General features: G+C 37.6%; 1 protein-coding gene across 4 annotated transcripts in view; it reads right to left on the minus strand.

Annotated features, from left to right (window-relative positions):
- The window catches only part of SLCO1A2 (solute carrier organic anion transporter family member 1A2), an 80,492-nt gene extending 63,593 nt beyond the window's left edge, over positions 1 to 16,899 (minus strand). For 3 of the 4 annotated variants that reach the window (XM_060024406.1, XM_060024405.1, XM_060024402.1), the window contains exon 1: positions 16,669 to 16,899. The gene's annotated coding sequence lies outside the window, so the exon portion shown is untranslated. Of the gene's footprint in view, positions 1 to 7,676; positions 7,694 to 16,668 lie in introns of those variants that run through there. The other variant, XM_060024404.1, reaches the window with a different exon arrangement.
- Positions 16,900 to 21,770: the final 4,871 nt, after the last annotated feature.

Here is a 21,770-nt window from a genome sequence, read left to right on the forward strand (position 1 = left end):
GTAGGATCTTAGTTCCCTAAACAGGGATCGAACCCATGACCCCTACATTGAGAGTGTGGAGTCTTAACCACTGGACTGCCAGGGAAGTCCCTAAAATCTGCCTGTGTACGGCTGTTAGAATAACTGACACCATCTTGAGCCCTCAGAGTTTCTTCTCTCTTTCCACTGACCCTACCCAGGACTATACTGTGCAATAAACCACTTTTCTGTCATCAAGGGATTTGTAGTTAATAGATATTGTTTAATAATCATTAGGACCAGGTGGCCCCTATGCTCTGTTAGTCCCTCCAAAACGATGAAAACCTTCGCTGACGTATTCTCCAGCACCCGTGAAACTAGTTACCCATTCACAAATCTTCTTTTTTTAAATAAATTTATTTATTTATTTATTTTTGTCTGCATTGTGTCTTCATCGCTGCATGGGGGCTTTCTCTAGTTGCGGCGAGCAGGGGCTACTCTTCACTGTGGTGCACAGGCTTCTCGTTGCAATGGCTTCTCTTGTTGTGGAGCATGGGCTCTAGGCACATGGGCTTCATTAGTTGTGGTGCGTGGGCTCAGTAGTTGTGGCACATGGGCTCTAGAGCGCAGGCTCAGTAGTTATGGTGCACGGGCTTAGTTGGTTCACGGCATGTAGGATCTTCCTGGACCAGGTATTGAACCCGTGTCCCCTGCATTGGCAGGTGGATTCTTTTTTTTTTTTTTTAACATCTTTATTGGGGTATAATTGCTTTACAATGGTGTGTTAGTTTCTGCTTTATAACAAAGTGAATCAGTCATACATAAACATATGTTCCCATATGTCTTCCCTCTTGCGTCTCCCTCCCTCCCACCCTCCCTATCCCACCCCTCCAGGCTGTCACAAAGCACCGAGCCAATATCCCTGTGCCATGCGGCTGCTTCCCACTAGCTATCTACCTTACTACGTTTGTTAGTGTGTATATGCCCATGACTCTCTCTCGCCCTGTCACAGCTCACCCTTCCCCCTCCCCATAACCTCAAGTCCGTTCTCTAGGAGGTCTGCATCTTTATTCCTGCTTTACCCGTAGGTTCTTCATGACATTTTTTTTCTTAAATTCCATATATATGTGTTAGCATACGGTATTTGTCTTTTTCTTTCTGACTTACTTCACTCTGTATGACAGACTCTAGGTCTATCCACCTCATTACAAATAGCTCAATTTCGTTTCTTTTTATGGCTGAGTAATATTCCATTGTATATATGTGCCACATCTTCTTTATCCATTCATCCGATGATGGGCACTTAGGTTGTTTTCATCTCTGGGCTATTGTAAATAGAGCTGCAATGAACATTTTGGTACATGACTCTTTTTGAATTTTGGTTTTCTCAGGGTATATGCCCAGTAGTGGGATTGCTGGGTCATATGGTAGTTCTATTTGTATTTTTTTAAGGAACCTCCATACTGTTCTCCATAGTGGCTGAACCAATTCACATTCCCACCAGCAGTGCAAGAGTGTTCCCTTTTCTCCACACCCTCTCCAGCATTTATTGTTTCTAGATTTTTTGATGATGGCCATTCTGACTGGTGTGAGATGATATCTCATTGTAGTTTTGATTTGCATTTCTCTAATGATTAATGATGTTGAGCATTCTTTCATGTGTTTGTTGGCAGTCTGTATATCTTCTTTGGAGAAATGTCTATTTAGGTCTTCTGCCCATTTTTGGATTGGGTTGTTTGTTTTCTTGTTATTGAGCTGCATGAGCTGCTTGTAAATTTTGGAGATTAATCCTTTGTCAGTTGCTTCATTTGCAAATATTTTATCCCATTCTGAGGGTTGTCTTTTGGTCTTGTTTATGGTTTCCTTTGCTGTGCAAAAGCTTTGAAGTTGGCAGGTGGATTCTTAACCACCGTGCCACCAGGGAAGTCCCCCCATTCACAAATCTTGACTTAGGAATGTACACCCTTTTTCCAAGCACTCACCCCATTCCCTAGGTTAACTATAAAAGTGCCCCAACGGCTCCTCAGTGGTGCAGAGTGCAGATGCGAATGCTTCGGGATTGTTGTCACCTGATCCCAATAGATCCTGCCTTGTAAGTTGCCCTATAATAAATGGATCCATTGATTATATGGAGCTGCCTGCCTTGTTTTTCAGTCTCAAGACGCCTTCTCAGTTCAGTGGGCACTTTTCGTCCCCTCCATCCTCCAATAGCATCGTACTTCATTTTATGTTTTCATTATATCAAAACCAATTCTTGGAAAGAAAGAATAAAATGAAGAATGGCATCTAAATGCTCTTTTTTCATCTAGTTAGAAATATCTGCAAATAATGACGTAAAACCTATTATCTTATTTCTTCAGTTCTAAAGAAAATACAAACAGTATAATACTAAGTTTATTGATTTTTAAGATTTTTTAAACTCCAAACATTTTTAAACTCCAGAGTGTAAAACTTCCAAACATTATATCAGCTTTTTTCTTATTTTAACACTTTAACACATATAATAATTAAACACCAATCTACATTTTAATGTGTGACTCTCTGAAGCCAAATACAACAGAATGTCACCTTTGAATTTATTTTTTAACAGGTCATGCTTTTTTCTCAATATTAATTTAAAATAAGGAGTTTATATCACATGATAAATAGCATGATATATATGACAAAAATTTGCCTTCCTACTTAATATTACCAAATATCATAAAGTTTATAATTTGTCTACAAACATATTGATCTAAAATAAAACATTTTAGGTAGAATCATCTTTTTTTTTTTTCTCGGTACGCAGGCCTCTCACTGCTGTGGCCTCTCCCTTTGCGGAGCACAGGCTCCAGACGCTCAGGCTCAGCGGCCATGGCTCACGGGCCCAGCCGCTCGGCGGCATGTGGGATCCTCCCGGACCGGGGCACGAACCCACGTCTCCTACATTGGCGGACTCTCAACCATTGCGCCACCAGGGAAGCCCAGAATCATCTATTTTTAAATAAACGTTTTTTAATTTATAAAACTTTTCAAAAGAGATTAAGATAGCAGAGTAAGTGGACACTGGTCTCACCTCGCATCACAAGCACATCAAAACAACAACTACATACAGAGCAACTCTCACTGAAATCGACCTAGGGACTAATAGGACTGCTAAAACACCTACACACACTGTGAGAAACTCACATGCACGTGTGCACCCACGTGACCTACACCTGTCATCTCCAGAGAGTCAAATTGCCCTTGTCACCTTTTTTCTCCTTAATCAATATGAGAGATGACAGACTAAATCAAAGACTAACTTCTATGAAAACATATTTTTTAGCCTGCTTTTTCTCTTCTCCCTTTCCCCTAACTCTTTATATATGTTCCTTGACTGCCTCATTTTGCTACTTTCCAGTGTAACACCTGCTTACCTAAGACACCATTCTGATTAGGAAGTAGCTTATCTTTTTCCTCTTTCCCAGAGGGGGGAAAAATGCATATGTTTATAAAATGCAGGAGGAAGATTTCACCTTGGTTATCTCATGCGTTGGAGAAATGTCGATAATGGACATTTCCATTGGCAGGGACATGGGAAAGAATAACACAAAATTTTGCAATACCTTTCAAATCACATACATTACCTGGCCACTTACTCTGTCTACACGTAGGCAACTTCATACAGATAAGGTGTGAGAACTGACAGAAGAAAAAAAGCAAAGGGATAATACGGGTCAAACTTTTTTCTTTTGCCAGCTTGGTAAATCTGATAAAAGGACTGCTGAGCAGTGAAAACTGGCATTTCCGTAACTGAATTTATGTATCTTCAAAAATCAGATAAGTCTCACTTACTGAGTGACTCTTTGTATGTAGCATTAATGTTAAGGGTTAAACAGTTCCATGTGCTGCCTTTCAGAACTGCTAGAATGAGAGAGCTGCACAGTTTTAGCATTATAGGAAGCCTGAGAGAAGATGTAATCCAAGGAATACCTCCCTCCCCTTACCCACCATACCATAAACCCACAGTGTACCCCATACTTGGCCTCACAGAGGTATGAATTATAGTGCTTCGCCTGACTCACTTTCCACAGTGTTTTATGTCTTGGTTCTACTCTTTTCTAGTTGCTATGAAACTAATCTAGTTAATACATTCATACTGATATATTACCACCTTTTAATTTTGAACTTAATATGCTCCTCCCAGGCAGATTCATATTTTAATAGGGGCCCTTTGTTACGTTTTTTAATTAAAAGGACTAGCTCACATGTTAGGAATTTTAGTACAGAAGAAACCAAAGAGGCAAATATATTTGGTTTGGAAAATGTTTTAAGATCCTTCCTACTATACAGTAACTTATCTGAATGAATGTTGCAGAAAATTATATGCCTAAGAGAAAGACAAGAGAAAATGAACAGATGAGTTAAAGTCCTACTCAATGCAAAATTAACAATGCATTTGACTCAAGTTATATACAAATCAGTAGTTTCTTTTTTAAAGGAAAAGTAACAGTTTGAGCTTTTAAATTTAGAGTGAGTCTTCTTGTATACTGAATTCAGACATTAGTAAACCCTATTCCTTATTTCTTTAATAACTAACTGCAATACCACTTCCCCCTTTTCTTGGTAAAATCAGTGTTGAGGATAAAGATTCTTTCTTCAAAATCCCTAGCTCATATGTGCAGAACAATTTTCCTAATCCATATTCATATAAACACAGAGTAATCACTCCACGGGAGACAGTGAGTAAATGAGCTAAATGGTACTTCTCATTACCCCAAAAAGTTATTGTAAAAACATTAACAGCACATTCAAAGAAGCAGGTTAATTTTTAAGCTTCAGTTATTTGAAGCTGTTTCGGTTTTGATCTGTTTTGGTTTTGTGTTTGGTCTTGTTAAGTACAACCATAGAATTTTCTGGGAACGTGACTTTTCATGGTCCAAATTCAATTCATTCTTCACCTAAATCTTAGAAAATCCAGGCTAAATGTCTGTTGAAAGTAGCATATTCATATGGAATCTACCTCCTCCTTGCAGTAGGAAAACTAAATTATTACAATTTGGTGGACCAATGCTTATGATGTAAACATAGTGGTCTAGAGACTGAGAACAGTCCAGCCTTTTCTAAAATTTTAGAACCAGAGAAGCAGTAACATCTATTTGCAAGCAGGACCACGACATCTTTTTTTCCATTGAGCACAGACAACACAGAGCTCTGCTCATTCATTTTAGGTAAATAGCTAATCCTAAAAAATTCAGGATCATTATCACTGTGAGAATGGATTCATAGTATCCTGTTAAAAATTATAATTGATTTTAAATTAGTTTTCACTATATCGTCCTAGAAGCCAAGTAAGCAAGACTGAATGAACAATATAAAGCTAAGATGTATTTTTCTATTCCAAGTCATGAAAGATAATCACAAATTATGCTTTCTTAAGTAAATGAACTGATAAGGGAATTAAACCTGAGGTCAGTCACAATGTCAATTTACCAAACACCAAACTTGTCAAATTTACTAAAACTTTCTATAAGGAATATTGTTTTTAAATATGCATATACTTTCATTAACTACATTTTAAGGAATGTTCAATTTGTCGAAAGCTGAGTCCTAGGCTTATTTGGTGATTTTATGACTATTTTCAAATAAATTTTCTAATAAATATTAAATAAATATATTAAGAATAAGTTCTAATAAGGTAGTATTTTTTAACATCTTTATTGGAGTATAATTGCTTTACAATGGTGTGTTAGTTTCTGCTGCATAACAAAGTGAATCAGCTATATGTATACATATATCCCCATATGCCCTCCTTCTTGTGTCTCCCTCTCACCCTAAGGTAGTAATAAAAGCATAATAAAGATGACTAAATTCACTGAAAATATTCTTAGTTGTGAAAAATATATTCATGAAGAATATAATTAGGGAGAATGCATTTATGAAGAATATATTTATGTAAAATGTGTTTCATTGGGTATTTGAATGTATTCAAAAAGAAAATATTCATATTCACTTAATATAGTCAATAAATTATGTTTATAGGAAGGCATATACAGAACCATTTAATATGCTTATGCTGATTATTCCTTAAAACAATATATCTGGTAAACTAGTAAATTTAGAAATAGGCTATTCCACAAATGAACTTCAGTACCTTGATCTTTGAAGAATTCACCTACTTCCATGAAATGATGGCAAGAGGGGAGTATATATTGAAGGGCCATCAAACACAGGTACATTTTTGCTGAGCACAGGATGTAGATCAAGGATGAATTATTATGTTTAAGAGAATTTGCGTTGATAGTCTGTACGGTCAAATCAAATTGTAACTGCCAACTATATGACTTTGTATTGAGAAGATATGACCTCCAAAGAAAACATATGGGGAACATATGTGACAATTTATTTAATTTATTTTACTGAAGTATAGTTGATTTAAAATGTTGTGTTAATTTCTGCTGTACAGAAAAGTGATTCAAATTTGGTAATTTGAATTGGAAAAAAGTTGACTGTTAAAAGGGAAACAACTTTGAAGAAAACTTGTATATATATATTCTTTTTCATATTCTTTTCCTTTATGGTTTATTATAAGATATTGAATATAGTTCCCTGTGCTATACAGTAGGACCTTGTTGTTTATCCATTCTATGTAATAGTTTGCATCTGCTAACCCCAAAGTCCCAATCCATCCCTCCTCCACCACTCCCCTTCTTCTTGGCAACCACAAGTGTGTTCTCTATGTCTGTGAGTCTGTTTCTGTTTCATAGATAAGTTTATTTATGTCATATTTTAGATTCCACATATAAGTGATATCATATGGCATTTGCATATATGACTATTTTTTAACCCAGTTTCAGCAAAACCTTTGGTATAAACATCTTCCCAGCAGTGATAAATATCTAGTTATTTTAAAAAACAAAGCAAAAAACTAGTTATAGATTCCAAAGCAGTTTCCCTTTGCCTGGAATTTCGCCTGTTGTGTGACCCAAACTCCAATATCATCAGATACTGTATATTCTGAATCTGCAAAGATATAACCAAGGCTGTCTGCTCCACTCCACTGGAAAAGAAACACCCACGTTTTCCAATACACTTCATTTGGAAACAAGATGAGCTAGCAAGCCATACACATGCCATTGTGACATTAATAGTAGGTTCATTGTATTTTATGGTAATTGCAATGTAAATCCACCTACGTAAGGTAGAGCATTTCCTTCACTCCTTGTGGGAAGCTCTTAGTAATATGACTGATCCCAAGTTCAGACTTATTTTGAACTACAGGGGGAAAAGCCACTATTTATAGCCCATCTGTCAAGACTGTTTCATTTTGAAAGATGAAGAGTGTTTTAAGGTACAGAGGAATTGTCATTCTTCTGGTAATTTGAATTGGAAAAACGTTGATTGTTAAAAAGGAAACAACTTTGAAGAAACCTTGCTTAAAACTTCATTGTTGGTACATAAGTTAGCCCAAATTGATCTGTTTCCTCAAGAGCAATTTATTTGGTACAAAGGGTGCAAAGCAGTGGGTTGGGTATTGAAGTGAATCAGTAACCTCAGACCAGTTCATGAGCTTTTCTACCTGCATTTGCAATAATTGTCTGTACTTCACCGTTAGAATGTAAGTACCATTCTTACTGATCAGAAACGTTTCTTGCTTCATGTGGGTATGTCTCAGGTGTTGCCCAGCCTATGGTTTTACCATATTTTTATACCCACAATTCCCAGCTGGTGCTAAGTTTGGAACGTGTACTACCTACCTACTACTAGGCAGTTCAAAAATGTGCATTCAAGGGCTTCCCTGGTGGCGCAGTGGTTGAGAGTCCGCCTGCCGATGCAAGGGACACGGGTTCGTGCCCTGGTCCGGGAAGATCCCACATGCCGCAGAGTGGCTGGGCCCGTGAGCCATGGCCGCTGAGCCTGCGCGTCCGGAGCCTGTGCTCCGCAACGGGAGAGGCCACGACAGTGAGAGGCCCGGGTACCAGAAAAAAAAAAAAATTAAAGTTTAGAGCAACAACCACAAACAAAAAAAATAAAGGCTATTATTAGCAAACAAGAATCTGGGAAAAACTGAAACACATATGATATCGCACTAAAATAACAAGGTGACTAAATGTGTCCAAGGCACTCTGCTAAGAGGCATTGGGTAATGAGAAGTTCGCAATCAGCAGCCCTCACTTTGAAGCACCTTAGAAGCCAATAGATAAGACATGTAGACAATTACATGACACAGTGAACCGTGTTCCATCCATAACATGAGAGGTACAAGCCCGGAGGTCACAGAGTTCAGGGTGTGGTGACAATGAAAAGCAAGTTGTTTTGTTTCATTTGTGCAGTTTCTCAAAGTGTGGTCTCTAGTTCACCTACAACATATTCCTGGGCCTCAGACCTAAAGAAAACTCTCACCCAGCTCAGGAGAGTTCAAAGTGTCTCCACAAACAACACACATCTGGTGTCTTGCACTTCCTAAAATGCCTTACAATACTTATAAACATTACTGGAAAATGTTAAAAGTTTTGGAAGGAACCGTGAATCAAGGGACTATTTGAAGCACCAATATCAGGCTTTCTTATGTCCCCAAATAACTGAGATCAGACAAATGCCATGGAAGCCCACCAACATGCCCTTGGCCTTTGGGTCTTAGTTTGTACTGATTTGAACTTGGCCTTAGGAGCTTTTCTCCTGGGTTTCAAAGAAGTCTTGGCAGTCTGTGACTTAAAATCTTGGGACAAAATCTGTAGGACAGATTGAGAGGGATTCAAGATGCCCTCAGATCCCTCTATTGTTACGGAAAATGTCAGGTCTCCAATTGCCATCAGCCTCTTAATCGCTTGCTGGGGTTTTTGTTTGATTTGGTTTTGTCTTGGTTTTAACAGTCCACCTTTTATTTTTACTTTATTTTATTTCTGGTTTGCTTCGTTTTGTTTTTATTGTGGTAAGAACAATTGACATGAGATCTACCCTCTTAAATGTCTAAGGACACAGTACAGTATTGTTAATATAAGCACGATGTTATACAACAGATCTCTAGAACTTATTCATCTTGTGTAACTGGAACCTTATACCTGTTGAACAGCAGCGCTCCATTTCCCCCTGCTCCCAGCCCCAGGAAACCACCATTCTGCTCTGTTTCTAGGAGTTAAACTATCTTAGGTGCCTCGTATAAGTAGAATCACGTCTTATTTGTCCTTCTGTGACTGGCGGATTATTCCCTGTAGCATAATGTCCTCCATTGCATGCGGAGCTACCAGACTAAAGCTCCTTAAAGACAACCCCCTTAGAATTTTGTCTAATTGGTATCATCCACCCCTCCTGGCCTTTCCTCCTTTTGCATTTCAGGATAGTCTCTAAAAGGAAGGTTTAATGTTTTATTTCAAAGATTGACAGCTTAGAATTGTACTTCACCAAGCACTTCAGTCCAGACCTACATCGCCAAAACGGAATTTATCTCTGGAAATGCAAAGAGAGGAAAGATTAGGAGGGGTGCATGGTAGCAACTAGATACAATTCTAAGCCCTAAGAGGCTTTAGTCTGGTGGCTCCATTTCCGTAGTGTCAGTAAAATCCCAACTAATCCTGTTCTATTTTCCCAGTAACTGGATCATTACCCTATACCTCTCCCTTCATCTGATTTTAGTTAGGTCATCTGACTGAGGGAATCTCTAAATTGAACATTTTGAGTCTTCCTATTAAGGGTGCTCTCATGGCTGAGTGTGTGTCCAAAAACATCACTCACTCTCAATGAGCCCTTCATGGCTGCCCACAGGTAAACACTCCTTTTTGTCTGTCATCTGCTGTTTACACATAACACTTTGTTGTGGTGGGGCCTCTGAAACTCACCGTATATTTCCAGAATACATAGATGTTGGCTTTTCCACCCACAGCCAAAAGTCTAGTGCAACAAATAGCTTCAATCCATTTATGCTGAGACACATTGAAATAAAAATACTCTTTCCCTGTTCCTCTGCTGTTTGGTTGGTTCATTGGTTGTTTGACTGTTTCCGTGGGAGTGGGGATGGGAGGGGTATGAGTGGATGTAGGTAAAAATATCTCAGTGAACTTGGCAATTTTGTCAACCAATCAATTTACACTTAAAGGGAAAACACTAATCTTTAAAGGAATTTTTGGCATAGGTTATTAAACTTTTTTAACAGTGAAAATAAAATAGCTAGGTTTCAACCTTAACCATATGCCACTTCTCTGAGCAGTGTTACAACTTAATCACAGGGTATCACTCTTTAATTATTATCAGATCTGCTTAAATAATCAAATCTAAACCAGAGTTCTTTTGACTAGACACATTATCACTTAAAACTCATCTCTATAATTATATCCAACCACAGTATTCACAACAGCAACAAAAAAATGACTATTTGGAACCAGTTAATTTCTATCACATATCAACTTAGCTTGGGAGTTACTTAGCTTTAGATCAAATTAAAATAACACTCAAATACAAACAACAAAAGTAATATTATTTGTGAAGTGTTCCTGAGTATAAAACAAAACAAAAAATGTAAATAAGGTTTCAAAGAGCTAATAATCTGCTGAACCAAGATAGACAGTAATATTGTACAGAGGGGAAAAAAGTTAGTCCTAAGGCTTCTACAACATGGACGATTCCACAGCTTCTTTCTGTACTCACTGGGTGGTCTTAGGAAAAAACAAACTGACAACAAAAATAAAATCAAAGCTGGGTGGCTTTGGTAAGAAATAATACATGATTGCTCTGATGGATCTCTTATGTTCTTTTTGTTCTCCCTTTTCATTTAGCTCATATTTGAAAATCTCCTATGAACAACTTAGCTCTTTCCCAGAGCTAAGCTTCAATCCCAGCTTCCAATGCTGTCAGACCTGGAGGTGGGCAGTATGCAGGACCCAGGGGCTGCAGGACTGTGTGACATCCATCCAGACATCTAAGGGACAGTGCTGATAAGTCAGTAGAGAGGAGTAGGCCAGGCTACTGGTCATTCTCAGTGGATCATTCTGTCATTTTGTAAGCAGCCCTTTGCAGGAAGCAGCTCTTTGCAGGAGGCCCTTTTTGTTGCCACTTTAGCAAATCTGTATTTTAACTTAACCTTTATACCAGGTGCCTCCACGCTTCACCAATCCCCCACCCAAGCACACCTCTCAAACCTTTCAATCACACCATGCCTTGTCTAACCTGTTGATTTGTTTCTTAGATTGAAGAAGTAGGAATGAAGAATAAATAATTAATGGAGGACTAGATCTTTTCTCCAGCTTCCCCTTCAGTAACCCTGTGAGCTGACTGCATAAACAAGATAGCATCTAAAGAAAGATCACAAGAAGTCAACAAGCCTGCGCACTATGGAAGATGGTAAAGAATCTGACCCCCTACTTCAGTGATTAACTGAGATTTTTTTCCCTCTTTTTTCTCTTTAAAAGCTTTCATGGCCAAGCAGAATCTTCGAAGCTGGTTCTGGGACACAAGTCCACCTTCTCCCCAGGTTGCTGGCCTTCTGAATAAAGCAAGCTTTCCTTTTCTCACCAACACTTGTCTCTCATTTATTGACTTTCAACCTGCAAACAGCTGAGCCTGAGTTTGGTAACAGGTTTTTTTTTTTTTTTTGCGGTACACGGGCCTCTCACTGTTGTGGCCTCTCCCGTTGCGGAGCACAGGCTCCGGACGCGCAGGCCCAGCAGCCATGGCTCACGGGCCCAGCCGCTCTGCTGCATGTGGGATCTTCCCGGACCAGGGCACAAACCCATGTCCCCTGCATCGGCAGGCGGACTGTCAACCACTGCGCCACCAGGGAAGACCTGGTAACAGTTTGACAATGAAAATAGAGACTCCAATTTCCCAAATTTCCCTCCCCTCCAAGTCCAATCTTAGCAATAGTAATTAATTCCTTAATTTCTGTATAACTGTACCAGGTGTGGCAGTTTTGTTGTGTGACACATGGAGGTTAGACTCTTCTCCTTGCCATTTTCTAACATGAATTTGAAAAAGTTATGTAATCTCTCTAAACATTCAAGTGCTCATCTGTAAAAGCTAACATTTCCTACTTCACAGGGTTGTTTAAAGATTGAGGTATTGTACAAACATGTTCTAACACAATGCCTGACACAAAGCAGTTTCTGAAAAACACACATTTCTAATGTCTGCTTCCCTCATCCCCATAAGACTAACCTCTCTACTATATTCACGATCCCATTGCCTCCCAATTCTCTGGGGACACTATACCAACAATTATCTTTTCCCTCTCCTGTCTTACCAAACTCTCCTATCCTGCTGAAAAGTCAATAAACATTTACTGAATATGTCGTTAGTAAGTGCCAGGCCTTTTTTTTACCTGTTATCTTAACCTAACGCTAACCTTTCCTGAAGCTACTGGTTTGTCTTTCTTCTTGCCTTTATGATCAAAAGTCTGCCATGAGGCTACAGTAGGGGAATCTATATAAAGGAGGTTGTCAGAGGGAATATGAATTTCTAGATATTGTGCTCAAATTTTAAATTACATGTTCAAATCCACATTTTCCAGAAAAACAGAGTTCATCAGAGTCTTAAAAGGATGCTTGATTCTCAATATGTTAAGATCCAGTGATCTATATCAGTAACATTTCAGGACTGTCACACTATGCCATTATACTGTGTCTGCCCATACCAAGCACTGAATGCACCCCAGTTATAGTCAGCAGTGAACTTTTACTGGCTGACCTCAAATTTCTATTTTTTAGTCTTCATCCTATGTTATTTATCTGCATAATGTGACATTCATACCAAGATTTTCCTTCTTGGACTTTCTCTTTCATTGATTTCTGACATCACTTTTTTCTCCCAATAAGTCATATTTGAGCACTCCCATCTCTTCCTCTGGCCCCTATTCCTCAAAATGACTCATAAATTTTGATGTTTCCTACGATATACTTTATCTTAATTTATTCTTGTTGTACATGCTCTCCTTGGATTATATAATCCATGTCTAAGACTTTCTATATCCAGATCAGACCTATTCTGATATCCAAATCCATATATCTAGGTGATTAAAAAATAAATTGCATAAATGACCCAAAGAAACAATTAAATTTTTTTAAACTTCACTAGTAATTTTTTAAAATTAAGTTAATATAATCTGAAAAAGAATAGATATATGTATATGTATAACTAAATCACTTTGCTGTACACCTAAAACTAACACAACATTGTAAATCAACTATACTCTAATATAAAATTAAAAAAATTTTTATGTTAATATAAAGATACTACTTTCCTTTTTCCTGTGATTTATGGGTATTTTTTTTCTAAATAATATCCTGTGTTAGCAAACTTAAGAATAAAGTGTATCCTAGTGCACTGCTAATGGAGTGTAAATTATCATAAGCTTTCTAGAGGGCAATTTGACTATATAGATTGGAAATCCTTAAAATATACATACACACTTCTGCTTTTGTAGTATGAAGTTATACTGAAGGGCCCTCCCACTAAAAGACAACAAGAACCTGGACAAATTAAGACAAACATCTTTAAGGCATGGCTAAGCTCACAAGAAGGAAAGGAAATCTGAGTGTGATGGGGGAGGCAATGAAATGAAATCTGAGCAGAAAGTCGTGAGTAAACAGTAAGTGAAAGAAAGTCTCTCTGGGAACAAATAATAATAGGAGACCTGAGATCCTGAAGTCCTAAGCTTTGGGTCTGTCTCAAGGTTGGAAGCTAATGTGAGTCTCCTGTATTACCTTGACCCTCCTTGGAGCTTAAGTTATCTCAGACGTCAGCAAATTCTGGACAGTGGCAAATAAACCATATCCTCTCTAAGGGAACATCCCCAATGTGGGCCCTCAGGATTCCCACAGATTTAGTTGAAGAACATATGATCTTGGACTTCCCTGGTGGCGCAGTGGTTAAGAATCCACCTGCCAATGCTGGGGACATAGGTTTGAGCCCTGGTCCAGGAAGATCCCACAAGCTGTGGAGCAACTAAGCCCATGCACCACAACTACTGAGCCCATGTGCCGCAACTACTGAAGCCTGTGCACCTAGAGACCATGCTCCAAAACAATGAGAAGCAATGAGAAGCCCGCGCACCGCAACAAGAGTAGCCCCCGCTCACTGCAGCTAGAGAAAGCCTGTGTGCAGCAATGAAGACCCAATGCAGCCAAAAATAAATAAATTAATTTACAAAAAAGAATTTTAAAAAAAAGAACATATGATCTTATAAACACAAATTAAGCCACTGCCACTGAGAGTCATCAGAAACAAAACACAGACCAAATTTCCAAGGAAAATACATTGAGATAATCAGATAAACAATATTGACTGACCATCTATGAAATGATTAAAAACACAACAAATGCACTGTTTTCAAATCAACCTAAAATGACTATTAAAAATGACCAAGAAGTATTTAAAACTAAAACAACTTAATCTTTGATATTAAAAACACACAGAATGGGTATCAACATATCAGATACAGATGAAAGAGATAATTTGTGAATTGAAAAATCAATCTTAAGAAATTAATTACCCAGAGTTAGCATAAAAAGTACAAAATAAAGAAGCTATATAATACAGTCAATAAAAGACAAGATTCAGGAACTAGACTAAATTTGAATCCCAGCTCTACCACTAACTCCCTCTGTAGCCTTGGGTGTGTTACTATCCTCTCTGTACCTCAGTTTCATCATATATTTAAAAATGAGGGTTTGTGTAAGGATTAAATAATATATATAAAATGCTTGGATCAAAGTCTGATAAATTAAGCACTATAGAATAAATGTCATTATTAATATGACAAAACTAAGACCAAACATATCTATTATATCAAGAAATACATGAACTTAACTTACTTATTAAAAGAAAGTTTTTTTTCAGATAACTCACAAAACAAATCCCCACTTTATGCTGTGTATAAAAGACACACTAAATACAAAGTTATTCAGAAAGACTAAAAGAATGGGCAATGATATCCAAAAAAGAAAAGATAAAAAAAAAAGAAATAGCAGAAGTCATGATCATAATATCTGACAAGGTAAAATTCAGAGCAAAAGGCATTAAAATTCAGAGCAAAAAGCATGTTAAAGGTACTAAAAAGAACAATACACAGTGAAGATGTGCTATGTATTTCTATGCACCCAGTGGGAGTACGGCAATTTCATAAAGCAGGAAATTCAGGATATGCAAAGATAGATAGGCAGAGACATTCAGGGAGAGAAATAAATAATAGCAACTTATTTGTCCCCCCAGTCCAAGGCATAGCAAAATGAAAAGCATAAGAAAGGCTTCAGAAGACTTAAATAATGTTTTCAATAAAGGAGGTAATATGGATATATATTGAATTTTGTACCTGAATTAGAAAATACAGCTTTTTCCAAGTGCTTATGGAAGCTTTACTAAAATTAACCATATATTAGATCACAAAAAAATTTAATAAAGTCTAAAATATAAATAACACAGAAAATACCACAAAACAATAAAAGAAACTCCTCCACTGAGAAAGACTAAACAAAGAAAGAAAGAAAACCATTGAGTTAGAGGAAAGAATTTAAAACAAACAAACATTTTTGCAGAATTTCTAGAAAACAATTGTTATGGGTTGAATTGTTTCCCCTCCCTCCAAATTTATAAGTTGAAGTTCTAATACTACCTCAGAATGTAACCATATTTGGAAATGGGGTCACTGGAGTTGTAATTAGTGAAGACAATGTCATACTGGAGTAGTTTGGTTCCCTAACCCAATACAACTGGTGTCTTAATAAAAAAAAAAAAAAAAAAAAAAAGGAAATTTGGAAACAGAGACATACACACAGAGAATTCAAATGGAAATGAAGACTGTGATAAGAGTGACGCTTCTACAAGCCAAGGAACACCAAAGATTTGCCAGCAAACTACGAGAAGGTGGGGAAAGATATAGCATAGCCCTCAGAAGGAACCAATCCTGTCAACATCTTGATCTCAGACTTCCAGCCTCCAGAACAATGAGACAATAAATTTCTGATCTTTAAGTCAGTTTGTGGTATTTTTTCCAGCAGGTTGAAAACGTCATTGCTAGTGTTTATTTAGTTGCCCAAATTCCAAACTAGACTATACTTAAGAGTTTAGTACCCAATAGATGCTCCAAATATTACTGAATGAATAATTCAAGCATTAAAGGAGAGTAAATTAAATTCTCCTGACAGTCTCTTCTAACTCAGAGATTGCTGTTCATTTGTTTGTGTGCTTATTTTGTTTTGATTTTGGGGGAACATCAGGCCTTTCAAAAGCTGCTAATCCATATGTCTGAATTAACAGGATCTTAGAAGTCCTTAAAAATGCATCATTTTTCAAACTATTAAAACAGGACGGAAAGTATGTCTTTTATACAGAGCATACAGTTGGGATTTCTTTTGTGGGTTATCTGAAATATCCTTCTTTTAGTAAGTAAGGTAAGCCCATGTATTTCTTAATATAATAGATATGTTTGGGATTAGTTCTGTTATATTAATAATAACATTTATTCTATACTGCTTAATATTACCAAAATTTGGTCCAAGCATTCATTAAGATAGTTTCTTGAGACACTTATAAAATATAAAGTTGCAAGCCATTAAACACGGAACTCACCACAAAAGCATAAAAATAAAACAAAGCTCTGAGTGAGAAGGCATTGTTCATACTCCCCTAAATTTCAGCAGGAATGGGGTTAGCTCCTGTCTCTTTTCAAAATACTACTCATGAGGGGGCAAGATCAAGATGACAGAGTAGGAAGACCCTGAGCTCCTATCCCCCCATGAACATATTAAAGCTACAACTACTTACAGAGCAACTCTTGCTGAGAACCACCTGAAGAACAGCTCTTTTACAACCAAGGCTGTAAGGAATAAACCACATGGAGTTCGGTAGGAAGGGAAGAGAAGAGATTTGGTCAAGACCTCCACCCTCTTGAAGAGCGCATAACAAACTTGCTTGCTCTCAGCCCCAGCACAGAGACATCAGATTGAAAACTGCCAGGGGCTTTGACCAGCCTGCCAGAACGGCCCCGTGTGTACTCCAGCCTGCCCTGAACTCCTGCTCTGGCCTGTTCTGCTCCAGCACTTCTCCCATTAGGGCAAAGATCACCATTACAATGCGTGTGCACACACCAGGGAAGAAACAGAGCCAGCTCAGGGCCAGCGCTGCCTATAGCCAGGGCAGAAGTGTGGCTCAAATTCCCTGGGCCCTGACCCTGCCTCTGAGCAAGGCAGAGACCCGGAGCCAGCTAAGATGTGCAGCCTCAGTGCCTCAAGGCCCTGGACCCACCCACAATAGGGCAGTGACCAGCACTGAACCTAGGTGAAGCCCTGGCTTGCACCTGCCTTCAGCTCTAGCCCCTCTGACTTCAACCTTACTTCCCACCAATGTGGTGGCTGTCAGCACAGCTCAGGAGAAGTCACAGCCTATGCTCACTTCAGATCCATCTCTCCCACCAAAGCCACTGGGCACAGATAGACTGCATAAGGACTCTCCCACACAAGGACACACCTTCAAGACCAGGGTAGGTAACAGTTTCACCTAATTTCATAGAGACAAAGAAATATGAGAAGACAGAGGAATATGTTTCCAATGAATGAACAAGAAAAAAAATGGGGAAAAAACCCCATATAACACGGAGATAAATAATTTACCTGATAAAGAGTTCAAAGCAATAATAATAATGCTAACTGAACTTGGGAAAAGAATAGAAGAACACAATGAGAACTTCAACAAAGAACTGGAAGATATAAAAAAAGAACCAGTTAGAGTTGAAGGATACAATAACTGAAATGAAAAATAAACTAGAAGAAATTAACAGCAGACTAGGTGATACAGAAGAATGCATAAGTGATCTGGCAGAGACAATAGTGGAAATCCAATCAGAACAGTAAAAAGAAAAACAAAATTTTTTAAAAATGAGAATAGTTCAAGAGACCTCTGGAACATCAAGCATACTAACATTTGCACTAGAGGGGTCTTGGAAGTAGAAGAGAGAGAAAAGAGGGCAGAAAATGGGTTTGATGAAATTATGGCTGAAAACATCCTGAACCTGAAGAGGAAAACAGATACCCAGGTCTGGGAAGCAGAGTCCCAAACAAGATGAACCTAAAGAGACCCACACAAACATGTATTAAAATGGTAAAAGTCAAAGGTAAAGAGAATTTTAAAGGCAGTAAGAGATAAACAAAGAGTCACATACAAGGGAATCCCCAGAAGGATGTCAGCTGATTTTTCAGCAGAAACTTTGAAGGCCAGAAGGGAGTGGCATGATGTATTGAAAGTGCTGAAAAGAAAAAACCTACAACCTAAGATACTCTACCCAGCAAGGTTACCATTCAGATTTGAAATTGAAAAAGGGATAGTTCTCCAGACAAGCTTTCTGCTAAAAGAGTTTATGACCACTAAATGGTTCTTACAAGAAATGTTAAAGGGTTTTCTTTAAGTGAAAAAGAAAATGTTATAACAAATAAGAAAATATAGGAAGAGAAAAAATCTCACTGGTAACAGCAAAGGTATAGTAAGGGCAGTGGATCAACCACTTAAATGAGCTAGAACAGAGGTTAAAAGACAAAAATTGTAAACTCAACTATCACTACAACAAACAGTTAAGAGACAGACATAGAAGATGTAAAATACGGCATCAAAAACACAAAATGTGGGGGGAAGGGGAAGCAAAAAATATATCTTTTAGAATGTGTTTGAATTTAAATGACTATCAACTTAAAACAAGTAGATATAGTTAAATGTTGACATATATGAAATTCATGGTAACTGCAAATCAAAAACCTACAATAGAAATAAAAAGGGAGAGAGAAAGGAATCCAAACATAACTCAAGAAAATCATCAAACCACAAGGGAAGCGACTAAAAAAAGAAGAGGAGAGAAGAACTACAAAAACAACCAGAAAACAACTCACAAAAAGGCAATAAGTACATACCTATCAATAATCACTTTAAATGTCAATGGATTAAATGCTCCAATCAAAAGTCATAGGGTGGCTGATCGGATTAAGAAAACACAACCCATCTATATTCTGTCTACAAGAGACTCATTTCAGAACTAAAGACACACACAGAGTGAAAGTGAGGGGATGGAAAGATATATTACAGGCAGATGGAAATCAGAAGAAAGCTGGGGTAGCAATACTTATATCAGACTACTTAGAGTTTAAAACGAAGTCTATTAAAAAAATAAAGCAGAGAAAGACATTATATAATGATAAAGGGGTCAATCCAAAAGAGGATATAACAGTCATAAACATATATGCACCTAATATAGGAGCACCTAAATTTATAAAGTAAATATTAACAGAGAAATTGACAGTAATACAATAATAGTAAGGGACTTTAATACCCCACTTACATCAACGGATAGATCATCCAAACAGAAAATCAATAAGGAGACAGTACCCTTAAATGACACATTAGGCCAAATGGATTTAATAGATATTCATACAACTTTCCATCCAAAAACAGCAGAATTTGCATTCTTTTCAGGTGCACATGGAACATACCCTACTATAGTCTATAAAAATATCAAATCACTATGTTGTAAACCTGAAACTAACATAAAATTGTCAGTATACTTTGATAAAAATAAAAATTAAATAAATTAAACAAACAAACAAATATACTATTCATGCCTTTTGAATCTGGTAGGACATGTGAAGGGAATATTGGAAAAGTCATTTTTCACTTTAGGGACTTAAAAATTCCTATGCTGCATTTTAAAGGATGGCAGGAAAGAATGACTACGTGTGGTGTGAAAACAATGGCAATTCTAAATTACTTTCCAGCAAAGTGATTCTGTGGTACAAAGAGGTGAGAGAGTGTGTGTCAGAAAATCACCCAGCTTGCTAATTTGTAGCTTTTTTTTTCTTTTTTTTGCGGTACGCGGCCCTCTCACTGTTGTGGCCTCTCCCGTTGCGGAGCACAGGCTCTGGACGCGCAGGCTCAGCGGCCATGGCTCACGGGCCCAGCCGCTCCGCGGCATGTGGGATCTTCCCGGACCGGGGCACGAACCCATGTGCCCTGCATCAGCAGGCGGACTCTCAACCACTGCGTCACCAGGGAAGGCCCTAATTTGTAGCTTTTTGCGTAGAAAATAATCTTACTTATATCTTCATATCTTCTTATTTGACACCATGTAACACGGATTTAAAACACATTTCTAAGAATGTTTAGAACACTGATACCATCTTCACAGTATGTTTGGCAATCCATTAACGAGATAGTTTTAAAACTATGTAGCAACATAAAAAATGCTTAGAGAAAAATCAGTCATAACCTGGAACTCTAACACAAAAACTGTTACTGTGTTCTATTTTCATATGTAAATACTGTATATATTAACAATTTTGTATTTTTTGTTTTGTCACTAGTTCATATCTTTCAATTTTTTATTCCTTTTTAAATTTTTATAATCAAAAATTAATTGTTAAGTTTGAAGCCTATAAACAGGGAATGAACAATATTTTTTAATGTAAAAAAATAAAAAGTAAAGCTTGTTAGGAAAGAATTCTAAATATCTTCCCAAGCTGTGGAATACTTCTTGAAGGAATCAGCATGCAATGTTAGACTTCATTTAATCACGCCAATCTTAAAATGATAGCAAAGAGATAAAAAGAATATGAATCCACAAAGACAAAGAGAATGAGAGAGAAAAGTTACAGGCAGAAGACAGCTACACATCTATGCAAGATGGAAAAACAACTGAGGAGATACAATGACTTATGTTTCAGTCTCCATAAGGCTAAGAGAGCAATGTTAACAAGAAGCAATACTCCTCAGCAATAAAAAGGAAAATTATTGATAGAGAAGGCAGATAAACCTCAAATTCATTATGCCGAGTGGAAAAAAAAAAAAAAGCCAGGCAAAGAGTACATTCTGTACTATTCCATTCATAGAAACTTCTAGAAAATGCAAACAAATATACAAGAACAAAAAGCACATCAGTGGTTGCCCAGTGAGGGGGTAAAGGAATAGAGGAGAATGAAGGAGTGGAACAAGGGATAAACTGCAAAAGTGCACAAGACAACTTTTTGGAAGATGGAAACATCTGTACATCTGGTTGTGGCGATGGTTTGCAGTGATGGTTTCAGGGGTGTATAAATTTGTGAAAACCAATCAAATTGTCCACTTTACATATGTGCAGTTTATTTTATTTCTATAGTACCTAAATAAAGATGTAAAACAACAATATAAAAATAAATAAAGGGATAGCTAAGGATCATCAGATACTTAAAGAAAGCTCCAACAAGAAATACAGAGACCAAAAGAAACATTCAAAGGTAAACAAAAAGGAACTGAAGGAAATATAGACCACAAAGCAACAAGAATTTTAAAAAGAGAGAGAGAGAGAGAGAGAGAAAGCTCTAAATAGTATCCTCGTAGATAAGAATGGATTTTACATCAATGAAACAAAACCGAGGTGCTATTCAAAAGGCAAGGTATCTTGAAAATTTTAAAAAAATATGATTGTCAAAGTTGATTTTTTTTTTTTTTTTTTTTTTTTTTTGCGGTACACAGGCCTCCCACTGCCGCAGCCTCTCCGGCCACGGAGTACAGGCTCCAGACGCGCAGGCCCAGTGGCCATGGCTCACGGGCCCAGCCGCTCCGCGGCATGTGAGATCTTCCTGGATCGAACCTGTGTCCCATGCATTGGCAGGCGGACTCTCAACCACTGCACCACCAGGGAAGCCCCAAAGTTGATTTTTAAATAGAAAAGTTAGTCTATCAAGTTTAGGATATTTCTAAGACGTTCAAAAAACTAAAGATACGGAAAACCAGTGAGAAAAAAATACATAAGATTAAACTAATAAATCTAATCCTCAAAAGACTTTTGGAGGAGCAGAGTGGAGCGGCCAGTGTTGCCTAATGCTCTGTTTTGAAGAACAGCCAGCGGTACA

Source organism: Delphinus delphis, chromosome 11 (assembly GCF_949987515.2).
Source record: "Delphinus delphis chromosome 11, mDelDel1.2, whole genome shotgun sequence".
NCBI lineage: Eukaryota > Metazoa > Chordata > Mammalia > Artiodactyla > Delphinidae > Delphinus > Delphinus delphis.